We start from the raw sequence: 13,444 nt of genomic DNA, 5'->3' as shown, positions 1-13,444 counted from the left end.
TAGTGAATTAATACCCATAGACTGAAAATTCACAAAAACGTGGAAAACGGCAAAATATTGCCTAATTCGATGATTTTTCGTACGAAACAAAATGCAAGAAAACTTGCTTAAAATGCAATATTATGCGACATTCTGAGATTTGAAGGCCAAATCACATATCGTGATACTACATGAAATAGTATCGAAATATTGGTAAAATTGAATATATTTACGTAATATCAAACTACATGATTAACGTGAAAAAGTCACTATTTTACCATATCTGAGGATTTTAACTTCAAATCATAGAGCGAGGTTTCGTATTATTTAGATCCAAGAAAAGATATATGACAATGTTGTTTCCAATACAAATGATAAAAATCAATGTGTTTTCATTAGAATTAACTAAAATGTTCCTGATTTTCCGTTTATATTACCGATGGAAGATGTACACGTAAAACCGCTCTATTCCGGCTGAAACGTCGATATATGCAATAAAAACAGAACTTCTCCCCTTTTCAACATCTTACTCAGTATTTTAACGAGAAACAAATAGATGATTGAAAATGAAGTATTTAAGGTTATTATCTAATCAATTATATGTTTGCATCATTTTTATCGTATATATAATGAATTAATACCCATAGACTGAAAATTCACAAAAACGTGGAAAACGGCAAAATATTGCCTAATTCGATGATTTTTCGTACGAAACAAAATGCAAGAAAACTTGCTTAAAATGCAATATTATGCGACATTCTGAGATTTGAAGGCTAAATCACATATCGTGATACTACATGAAATATTATCGAAATATTGGTAAAAATGAATATATTTACGTAATATCAAACTACATGAAAAACGTGAAAAAAGTCACTATTTTAGCATATTTGAGGATTTTAACTTCAAATCATAGAGCGAGGTTTCGTATTATTTAGATCCAAGAAAAGACATATGACATGTCTTTTCATATGATGTTGAAGACATATGATGTTGTTTCCAATACAAATGATAAAACCAATGTGTTTTTATTAGAATTAACTAAAATATTCCTGATTTTCCGTTTATATTACCGATGGAAGATGTACACGTACAACCGTTCTAATCCGGCTGAAACGTCGTTATATGCAATAAAAACTGAACTTCTCACATTTTCAATATCCTACACAGTATTTTAACGAGAAACAAATGGTTGACTGAAAATGAAGTATTAAAGTTAATTTCTAATCAATTATGTGTTTGCATCATTTTTATCGTATATTTAATGAATTAATAACAATAAAATGAAAATTCACAAAAACGTGGAAAAATGGCAAAATATTGCTTAATTCGGTAATATTTTGTTTAAATCACAAAAAGGAAAAGGGGATGATAAACGTCCAAATATTGTTAAATTCGATGATTTTTTTGTACGAAACAAAATGCAAGACAACTTGCTTAAAATGCAATATTATGCGACATTCTGAGATTTGAAGGCCAAATCACATATCGTGATACTACATGAAATAGTATCGAAATATTGGTAAAATTGAATATATTTACGTAATATCAAACTACATGATTAACGTGAAAAAGTCACTATTTTACCATATCTGAGGATTTTAACTTCAAATCATAGAGCGAGGTTTCGTATTATTTAGATCCAACAAAAGACATATGACAATGTTGTTTCCAATACAAATGATAAAAGTCAATGTGTTTTCATTAGAATTAACTAAAATGTTCGTGATTTTCCGTTTATATTACCGATGGAAGATGTACACGTAAAACCGCTCTAATCCGGCTGAAACGTCGATATATGCAATAAAAACAGAACTTCTCCCCTTTTCAATATCTTACTCAGTATTTTAACGAGAAACAAATAGTTGATTGAAAATGAAGTATTTAAGGTTATTATCTAATCAATTATATGTTTGCATCATTTTTATCGTATATATAATGAATTATTACCCATAAACTGAAAATTCAAAAAACGTAGAAAACGGCAAAATATTGCCTAATTCGATGATATTTTGTTTAAATCACATAGAAGAAAAGGGGATGATAAACGTCAAAATATTGTTAAATTCGATGATTTTTCGTACGAAGCAAAATGCAAGAAAACTTGCTTAAAATGCAATATTATGCGACATTCTGAGATTTGAAGGCCAAATCAGATATCGTGATACTACATGAAATAGTATCGAAATATTGGTAAAAATTAATATATTTGCGTAATATCAAACTACATGAAAAAGTGAAAAAAGTCACTATTTTACCATATTTGAGGATTTTAACTTCAAATCATAGAGCGAGGTTTCGTATTATTTAGATCCAAGAAAAGACATATGACATGTCTTTTCATATGATGTTGAAGACATATGATGTTGTTTCCAATACAAATGATAAAACCAATGTGTTTTCATTAGAATTAACTAAAATATTCCTGATTTTCCGTTTATATTACCGATGGAATATGTACACGTAAAACCGTTCTAATCCGGCTGAAACGTCAATATATGCAATAAAAACTGAACTTCTCACTTTTTCAATATCTTACACAGTATTTTAACGAGAAACAAATGGTTTATTGAAAATGAAGTATTTAAGGTTAATTTCTAATCAATTATGTGTTTGCATTATTTTTATCGTATATTTAATGAATTAATAACAATAAACTGAAAATTCACAAAAACGTGAAAAACGGCAAAATATTGCCTAATTCGATGATATTTTGTTTAAATCACAGAGGAAAAGGGGGATGATAAACGTCAAAATATTGCTAAATTCGATGATTTTTCGTACGAAACAAAATGCAAGAAAACTTGCTTAAAATGCAATATTATGCGACATTCTGAGATTTGAAGGCTAAATCACATATCGTGATACTACATGAAATAGTATCGAAATATTGGTAAAAATGAATATATTTACGTAATATCAAACTACATGAAAAACGTGAAAAAAGTCACTATTTTAGCATATTTGAGGATTTTAACTTCAAATCATAGAGCGAGGTTTCCTATTATTTAGATCCAAGAAAAGACATATGACATGTCTTTTCATATGATGTTGAAGACATATGATGTTGTTTCCAATACAAATGATAAAACCAATGTGTTTTTATTAGAATTAACTAAAATATTCCTGATTTTCCGTTTATATTACCGATGGAAGATGTACACGTACAACCGTTCTAATCTGGCTGAAACGTCGTTATATGCAATAAAAACTGAACTTCTCACATTTTCAATATCCTACACAGTATTTTAACGAGAAACAAATGGTTGACTGAAAATGAAGTATTAAAGTTAATTTCTAATCAATTATGTGTTTGCATCATTTTTATCGTATATTTAATGAATTAATAACAATAAAATGAAAATTCACAAAAACGTGGAAAAATGGCAAAATATTGCTTAATTCGGTAATATTTTGTTTAAATCACATAAAGGAAAAGGGGATGATAAACGTCCAAATATTGATAAATTCGATAATTTTTCGTACGAAACAAAATGCAAGAAAACTTGCTTAAAATGCAATATTATGCGACATTCTGAGATTTGAAGGCCAAATCACATATCGTGATACTACATGAAATAGTATAGAAATATTGGTAAAATTGAATATATTTACGTAATATCAAACTACATGATTAACGTGAAAAAGTCACTATTTTACCATATCTGAGGATTTTAACTTCAAATCATAGAGCGAGGTTTCGTATTATTTAGATCCAAGAAAAGACATATGACAATGTTGTTTCCAATACAAATGATAAAAGTCAATGTGTTTTCATTAGAATTAACTAAAATGTTCGTGATTTTCCGTTTATATTACCGATGGAAGATGTACACGTAAAACCGCTCTAATCCGGCTGAAACGTCGATATATGCAATAAAAACAGAACTTCTCCCCTTTTCAATATCTTACTCAGTATTTTAACGAGAAACAAATAGTTGATTGAAAATGAAGTATTTAAGGTTATTATCTAATCAATTATATGTTTGCATCATTTTTATCGTATATATAATGAATTATTACCCATAAACTGAAAATTCACAAAAACGTGGAAAACGGCAAAATATTGCCTAATTCGATGATATTTTGTTTAAATCACATAGAAGAAAAGGGGATGATAAACGTCAAAATATTGTTAAATTCGATGATTTTTCGTACGAAGCAAAATGCAAGAAAACTTGCTTAAAATGCAATATTATGCGACATTCTGAGATTTGAAGGCCAAATCAGATATCGTGATACTACATGAAATAGTATCGAAATATTGGTAAAAATTAATATATTTGCGTAATATCAAACTACATGAAAAAGTGAAAAAAGTCACTATTTTACCATATTTGAGGATTTTAACTTCAAATCATAGAGCGAGGTTTCGTATTATTTAGATCCAAGAAAAGACATATGACATGTCTTTTCATATGATGTTGAAGACATATGATGTTGTTTCCAATACAAATGATAAAACCAATGTGTTTTCATTAGAATTAACTAAAATATTCCTAATTTTCCGTTTATATTACCGATGGAATATGTACACGTAAAACCGTTCTAATCCGGCTGAAACGTCAATATATGCAATAAAAACTGAACTTCTCACTTTTTCAATATCTTACACAGTATTTTAACGAGAAACAAATGGTTGATTGAAAATGAAGTATTTAAGGTTAATTTCTAATCAATTATGTGTTTGCATTATTTTTATCGTATATTTAATGAATTAATAACAATAAACTTAAAATTCACAAAAACGTGAAAAACGGCAAAATATTGCCTAATTCGATGATATTTTGTTTAAATCACAGAGGAAAAGGGGGATGATAAACGTCAAAATATTGCTAAATTCGATGATTTTTCGTACGAAACAAAATGCAAGAAAACTTGCTTAAAATGCAATATTATGCGACATTCTGAGATTTGAAGGCTAAATCACATATAGTGATACTACATGAAATAGTATCGAAATATTGGTAAAAATGAATATATTTACGTAATATCAAACTACATGAAAAACGTGAAAAAAGTCACTATTTTAGCATATTTGAGGATTTTAACTTCAAATCATAGAGCGAGGTTTCGTATTATTTAGATCCAAGAAAAGACATATGACATGTCTTTTCATATGATGTTGAAGACATATGATGTTGTTTCCAATACAAATGATAAAACCAATGTGTTTTTATTAGAATTAACTAAAATATTCCTGATTTTCCGTTTATATTACCGATGGAAGATGTACACGTACAACCGTTCTAATCCGGCTGAAACGTCGTTATATGCAATAAAAACTGAACTTCTCACATTTTCAATATCCTACACAGTATTTTAACGAGAAACAAATGGTTGACTGAAAATGAAGTATTAAAGTTAATTTCTAATCAATTATGTGTTTGCATCATTTTTATCGTATATTTAATGAATTAATAACAATAAAATGAAAATTCACAAAAACGTGGAAAAATGGCAAAATATTGCTTAATTCGGTAATATTTTGTTTAAATCACATAAAGGAAAAGGGGATGATAAACGTCCAAATATTGATAAATTCGATAATTTTTCGAACGAAACAAAATGCAAGAAAACTTGCTTAAAATGCAATATTATGCGACATTCTGAGATTTGAAGGCCAAATCACATATCGTGATACTACATGAAATAGTATCGAAATATTGGTAAAATTGAATATATTTACGTAATATCAAACTACATGATTAACGTGAAAAAGTCACTATTTTACCATATCTGAGGATTTTAACTTCAAATCATAGAGCGAGGTTTCGTATTATTTAGATCCAAGAAAAGACATATGACAATGTTGTTTCCAATACAAATGATAAAAATCAATGTGTTTTCATTAGAATTAACTAAAATGTTCCTGATTTTCCGTTTATATTACCGATGGAAGATGTACACGAAAACCGCTCTATTCCGGCTGAAACGTCGATATATGCAATAAAAACAGAACTTCTCCCCTTTTCAATATCTTACTCAGTATTTTAACGAGAAACAAATAGATGATTGAAAATGAAGTATTTAAGTTTATTATCTAATTAATTATGTGTTTGCATCATTTTTATCGTATATATAATGAATTAATACCTATAGACTGAAAATTCACAAAAACGTGGAAAACGGCAAAATATTGCCTAATTCGATGATTTTTCGTACGAAACAAAATGCAAGAAAACTTGCTTAAAATGCAATATTATGCGACATTCTGAGATTTGAAGGCCAAATCAGATATCGTGATACTACATGAAATAGTATCGAAATATTGGTAAAATTGAATATATTTACGTAATATCAAACTACATGATTAACGTAAAAAAGTCACTATTTTACCATATCTGAGGAATTTAACTTCAAATCATAGAGCGAGGTTTCGTATTATTTAGATCCAAGAAAAGACATATGACAATGTTGTTTCCAATACAAATGATAAAAGTCAATGTGTTTTCATTAGAATTAACTAAAATGTTCGTGATTTTCCGTTTATATTACCGATGGAAGATGTACACGTAAAACCGCTCTATTCCGGCTGAAACGTCGATATATGCAATAAAAACAGAACTTCTCCCCTTTTCAATATCTTACTCAGTATTTTAACGAGAAACAAATAGTTGATTGAAAATGAAGTATTTAAGGTTATTATCTAATCAATTATATGTTTGCATCATTTTTATCGTATATATAATGAATTATTACCCATAAACTGAAAATTCACAAAAATGTGAAAAACGGCAAAATATTGCCTAATTCGATGATATTTTGTTTAAATCACATAGATAAAAAGGGGATGATAAACGTCAAAATATTGTTAAATTCGATGATTTTTCGTACGAAGCAAAATGCAAGAAAACTTGCTTAAAATGCAATATTATGCGACATTCTGAGATTTGAAGGCCAAATCAGATATCGTGATACTACATGAAATAGTATCGAAATATTGGTAAAAATTAATATATTTGCGTAATATCAAACTACATGAAAAAGTGAAAAAAGTCACAATTTTACCATATTTGAGGATTTTAACTTCGAATCATAGAGCGAGGTTTCGTATTATTTAGATCCAAGAAAAGACATATGACATGTCTTTTCATATGATGTTGAAGACATATGATGTTGTTTCCAATACAAATGATAAAACCAATGTGTTTTCATTAGAATTAACTAAAATATTCCTAATTTTCCGTTAATATTTCCGATGGAATATGTACACGTAAAACCGTTCTAATCCGGCTGAAACGTCAATATATGCAATAAAAACTGAACTTCTCACTTTTTCAATATCTTACACAGTATTTTAACGAGAAACAAATGGTTGATTGAAAATGAAGTATTTAAGGTTAATTTCTAATCAATTATGTGTTTGCATTATTTTTATCGTATATTTAATGAATTAATAACAATAAACTGAAAATTCACAAAAACGTGAAAAACGGCAAAATATTGCCTAATTCGATGATATTTTGTTTAAATCACATAGAGGAAAAGGGGATGATAAACGTCAAAATATTGCTAAATTCGATGATTTTTCGTACGAAACAAAATGCAAGAAAACTTGCTTAAAATGCAATATTATGCGAAATTCTGAGATTTGAAAGCTAAATCACATATCGTGATACTACATGAAATAGTATCGAAATATTGGTAAAAATGAATATATTTACGTAATATCAAACTACATGAAAAACGTGAAAAAAGTCACTATTTTACCATATTTGAGGATTTTAACTTCAAATCATAGAGCGAGGTTTCGTATTATTTAGATCCAAGAAAAGACATATGACATGTCTTTTCATATGATGTTGAAGACATATGATGTTGTTTCCAATACAAATGATAAAACCAATGTGTTTTTATTAGTATTAACTAAAATATTCCTGATTTTCCGTTTATATTACCGATGGAATATGTACACGTAAAACCGTTCTAATCCGGCTGAAACGTCAATATATGCAATAAAAACTGAACTTCTCACTTTTTCAATATCCTACACAGTATTTTAACGAGAAACAAATGGTTGATTGAAAATGAAGTATTTATGGTTAATTTCTAATCAATTATGTGTTTGCATCATTTTTATCGTATATTTAATGAATAAATAACAATAAACTGAAAATTCACAAAAACGCGGAAAAATGGCAAAATATTGTATAATTCGGTAATATTTTGTTTAAATCACATAAAGGAAAAGGGGATGATAAACGTCAAACTATTGCTAATTTCGATGATTTTTCGTACGAAACAAAATGCAAGAAAACTTGCTTAAAATGCAATATTATGCGACATTCTGAGATTTAAAGGCCAAATCAGATATCGTGATACTACATGAAATAGTATCGAAATATTGGTAAAAATGAATATATTTTCGTAATATCAAACTACATGAATAACGTTAAAAAGTCACTATTTTACCATATTTGATGATTTTAACTTCAAATCATAGAGCAAGGTTTCGTATTATTTAGATCCAAGAAAAGACATATGACAATGTTGTTTCCAATACAAATGATAAAACCAATGTGTTTTCATTAGAATTAACTAAAATGTTCATGATTTTCCGTTTATATTACCGATGGAAGATGTACACGTAAAACCGCTCTAATCCGGCTGAAACGTCGATATATGCAATAAAAACAGAACTTCTCCCCTTTTCAATATCTTACTCAGTATTTTAGCGAGAAACAAATAGTTGATTGAAAATGAAGTATTTAAGGTTATTATCTAATCAATTATGTGTTTGCATCATTTTTATCGTATATATAATGAATTATTACCCTTAAATTGAAAATTCACAAAAACGTGGAAAACGGCAAAATATTGCCTAATTCGATGATATTTTGTTTAAATCACATAGAGGAAAAGGGGATGATAAACGTCAAAATATTGCTAAATTCGATGATTTTTCGTACGAAACAAAATGCAAGAAAACTTGCTTAAAATGCAATATTATGTGACATTCTGAGATTTGAAGGCTAAATCACATATCGTGATACTACATGAAATAGTATCGAAATATTGGTAAAAATTAATATATTTGCGTAATATCAAACTACATGAAAAACGTGAAAAAAGTCACTATTTTGGCATATTTGAGGATTTTAACTTCAAATCATAGAGCGAGGTTTCGTATTATTTAGATCCAAGAAAAGACATATGACATGTCTTTTCATATGATGTTGAAGACATATGATGTTGTTTCCAATACAAATGATAAAACCAATGTGTTTTTATTAGAATTAACTAAAATATTCCTGATTTTCCGTTTATATTACCGATGGAAGATGTACACGTACAACCGTTCTAATCCGGCTGAAACGTCGTTATATGCAATAAAAACTGAACTTCTCACATTTTTAATATCATACACAGTATTTTAACGAGAAACAAATGGTTGACTGAAAATGAAGTATTAAAGTTAATTTCTAATCAATTATGTGTTTGCATCATTTTTATCGTATATTTAATGAATTAATAACAATAAAATGAAAATTCACAAAAAGTGGAAAAATGGCAAAATATTGCTTAATTCGGTAATATTTTGTTTAAATCAGATAAAGGAAAAGGGGATGATAAACGTCCAAATATTGATAAATTCGATAATTTTTCGAACGAAACAAAATGCAAGAAAACTTGCTTAAAATGCAATATTATGCGACATTCTGATATTTGAAGGCCAAATCACATATCGTGATACTACATGAAATAGTATCGAAATATTGGTAAAATTGAATATATTTACGTAATATCAAACTACATGATTAACGTGAAAAAGTCACTATTTTACCATATCTGAGGATTTTAACTTCAAATCATAGAGCGAGGTTTCGTATTATTTAGATCCAAGAAAAGACATATGACAATGTTGTTTCCAATACAAATGATAAAAATCAATGTGTATTCATTAGAATTAACTAAAATGTTCCTGATTTTCCGTTTATATTACCGATGGAAGATGTACCCGAAAACCGCTCTATTCCGGCTGAAACGTCGATATATGCAATAAAAACAGAACTTCTCCCCTTTTCAATATCTTACTCAGTATTTTAACGAGAAACAAATAGATGATTGAAAATGAAGTATTTAAGGTTATTATCTAATCAATTATGTGTTTGCATCATTTTTATCGTATATATAGTGAATTAATACCCATAGACTGAAAATTCACAAAAACGTGGAAAACGGCAAAATATTGCCTAATTCGATGATTTTTCGTACGAAACAAAATGCAAGAAAACTTGCTTAAAATGCAATATTATGCGACATTCTGAGATTTGAAGGCCAAATCACATATCGTGATACTACATGAAATAGTATCGAAATATTGGTAAAATTGAATATATTTACGTAATATCAAACTACATGATTAACGTGAAAAAGTCACTATTTTACCATATCTGAGGATTTTAACTTCAAATCATAGAGCGAGGTTTCGTATTATTTAGATCCAAGAAAAGATATATGACAATGTTGTTTCCAATACAAATGATAAAAATCAATGTGTTTTCATTAGAATTAACTAAAATGTTCCTGATTTTCCGTTTATATTACCGATGGAAGATGTACACGTAAAACCGCTCTATTCCGGCTGAAACGTCGATATATGCAATAAAAACAGAACTTCTCCCCTTTTCAACATCTTACTCAGTATTTTAACGAGAAACAAATAGATGATTGAAAATGAAGTATTTAAGGTTATTATCTAATCAATTATATGTTTGCATCATTTTTATCGTATATATAATGAATTAATACCCATAGACTGAAAATTCACAAAAACGTGGAAAACGGCAAAATATTGCCTAATTCGATGATTTTTCGTACGAAACAAAATGCAAGAAAACTTGCTTAAAATGCAATATTATGCGACATTCTGAGATTTGAAGGCTAAATCACATATCGTGATACTACATGAAATATTATCGAAATATTGGTAAAAATGAATATATTTACGTAATATCAAACTACATGAAAAACGTGAAAAAAGTCACTATTTTAGCATATTTGAGGATTTTAACTTCAAATCATAGAGCGAGGTTTCGTATTATTTAGATCCAAGAAAAGACATATGACATGTCTTTTCATATGATGTTGAAGACATATGATGTTGTTTCCAATACAAATGATAAAACCAATGTGTTTTTATTAGAATTAACTAAAATATTCCTGATTTTCCGTTTATATTACCGATGGAAGATGTACACGTACAACCGTTCTAATCCGGCTGAAACGTCGTTATATGCAATAAAAACTGAACTTCTCACATTTTCAATATCCTACACAGTATTTTAACGAGAAACAAATGGTTGACTGAAAATGAAGTATTAAAGTTAATTTCTAATCAATTATGTGTTTGCATCATTTTTATCGTATATTTAATGAATTAATAACAATAAAATGAAAATTCACAAAAACGTGGAAAAATGGCAAAATATTGCTTAATTCGGTAATATTTTGTTTAAATCACATAAAGGAAAAGGGGATGATAAACGTCCAAATATTGATAAATTCGATAATTTTTCGTACGAAACAAAATGCAAGAAAACTTGCTTAAAATGCAATATTATGCGACATTCTGAGATTTGAAGGCCAAATCACATATCGTGATACTACATGAAATAGTATCGAAATATTGGTAACATTGAATATATTTATGTAATATCAAACTACATGATTAACGTGAAAAAGTCACTATTTTACCATATCTGAGGATTTTAACTTCAAATCATAGAGCGAGGTTTCGTATTATTTAGATCCAAGAAAAGACATATGACAATGTTGTTTCCAATACAAATGATAAAAATCAATGTGTTTTCATTAGAATTAACTAAAATGTTCCTGATTTTCCGTTTATATTACCGATGGAAGATGTACACGAAAACCGCTCTATTCCGGCTGAAACGTCGATATATGCAATAAAAACAGAACTTCTCCCCTTTTCAACATCTTACTCAGTATTTTAACGAGAAACAAATAGATGATTGAAAATGAAGTATTTAAGGTTATTATCTAATCAATTATGTGTTTGCATCATTTTTATCGTATATATAATGAATTAATACCCATAGACTGAAAATTCACAAAAACGTGGAAAACGGCAAAATATTGCCTAATTCGATGATTTTTCGTACGAAACAAAATGCAAGAAAACTTGCTTAAAATGCAATATTATGCGACATTCTGAGATTTGAAGGCCAAATCAGATATCGTGATACTACATGAAATAGTATCGAAATATTGGTAAAATTGAATATATTTACGTAATATCAAACTACATGATTAACGTGAAAAAGTCACTATTTTACCATATCTGAGGATTTTAACTTCAAATCATAGAGCAAGGTTTCGTATTATTTAGATCCAAGAAAAGACATATGACAATGTTGTTTCCAATACAAATGATAAAAGTCAATGTGTTTTCATTAGAATTAACTAAAATGTTCGTGATTTTCCGTTTATATTACCGATGGAAGATGTTCACGTAAAACCGCTCTAATCCGGCTGAAACGTCGATATATGCAATAAAAGCAGAACTTCTCCCCTTTTCAATATTTTACTCAGTATTTTAACGAGAAACAAATAGTTGATTGAAAATGAAGTATTTAAGGTTATTATCTAATCAATTATATGTTTGCATCATTTTTATCGTATATATAATGAATTATTACCCATAAACTGAAAATTCACAAAAACGTGGAAAACGGCAAAATATTGCCTAATTCGATGATATTTTGTTTAAATCACATAGAAGAAAAGGGGATGATAAACGTCAAAATATTGTTAAATTCGATGATTTTTCGTACGAAGCAAAATGCAAGAAAACTTGCTTAAAATGCAATATTATGCGACATTCTGAGATTTGAAGGCCAAATCAGATATCGTGATACTACATGAAATAGTATCGAAATATTGGTAAAAATTATTATATTTGCGTAATATCAAACTACATGAAAAAGTGAAAAAAGTCACTATTTTACCATATTTGAGGATTTTAACTTCAAATCATAGAGCGAGGTTTCGTATTATTTAGATCCAAGAAAAGACATATGACATGTCTTTTCATATGATGTTGAAGACATATGATGTTGTTTCCAATACAAATGATAAAACCAATGTGTTTTTATTAGAATTAACTAAAATATTCCTGATTTTCCGTTTATATTAGCGATGGAATATGTACACGTAAAACCGTTCTAATCCGGCTGAAACGTCAATATATGCAATAAAAACTGAACTTCTCACTTTTTCAATATCTTACACAGTATTTTAACGAGAAACAAATGGTTTATTGAAAATGAAGTATTTAAGGTTAATTTCTAATCAATTATGTGTTTGCATTATTTTTATCGAATATTTAATGAATTAATAACAATAAACTGAAAATTCACAAAAACGTGAAAAACGGCAAAATATTGCCTAATTCGATGATATTTTGTTTAAATCACAGAGGAAAAGGGGGATGATA

The sequence above is a fragment of the Procambarus clarkii genome, chromosome 39 (genome assembly GCF_040958095.1).
Source record: "Procambarus clarkii isolate CNS0578487 chromosome 39, FALCON_Pclarkii_2.0, whole genome shotgun sequence".
NCBI lineage: Eukaryota > Metazoa > Arthropoda > Malacostraca > Decapoda > Cambaridae > Procambarus > Procambarus clarkii.
Note: the sequence above shows the minus strand (reverse complement) of the source record.